General features: G+C 30.2%; 1 protein-coding gene across 1 annotated transcript in view; it reads left to right on the top strand.

Moving 5' to 3' along the window:
* LOC119594767 (dehydrogenase/reductase SDR family protein 7-like) overlaps positions 1–215 on the top strand; it is a gene marked incomplete at its 5' end in the record, with an annotated part of 10645 nt that overhangs the window by 4983 nt on the left and 5447 nt on the right.

The raw sequence follows: 215 nt of genomic DNA, 5'->3' as shown, positions 1-215 counted from the left end.
CCCCAGGGATTGTTGGGCTGCTATTGGTAATATTATCTGCCTTTAAGGTTCATTTTGAAAAAAAAAAGAGGGGAAATAACTGTGAAATTGCTTCTATTTTGATGATTATGTATATTTAACCATTCATATAAAGTTTCTACTCATATTATTTTTTTAGAAGAGTATGATTACTGTTTGTGCTTAGAATAATCAACATGAAAGCAGAGTCTGGTAAA

Source organism: Penaeus monodon, chromosome 34, assembly GCF_015228065.2.
Source record: "Penaeus monodon isolate SGIC_2016 chromosome 34, NSTDA_Pmon_1, whole genome shotgun sequence".
Taxonomy (NCBI): domain Eukaryota; kingdom Metazoa; phylum Arthropoda; class Malacostraca; order Decapoda; family Penaeidae; genus Penaeus; species Penaeus monodon.
The sequence above is the reverse complement of the archived record's forward strand: the minus strand, read 5'-3'. Positions and strand labels throughout refer to the sequence as shown.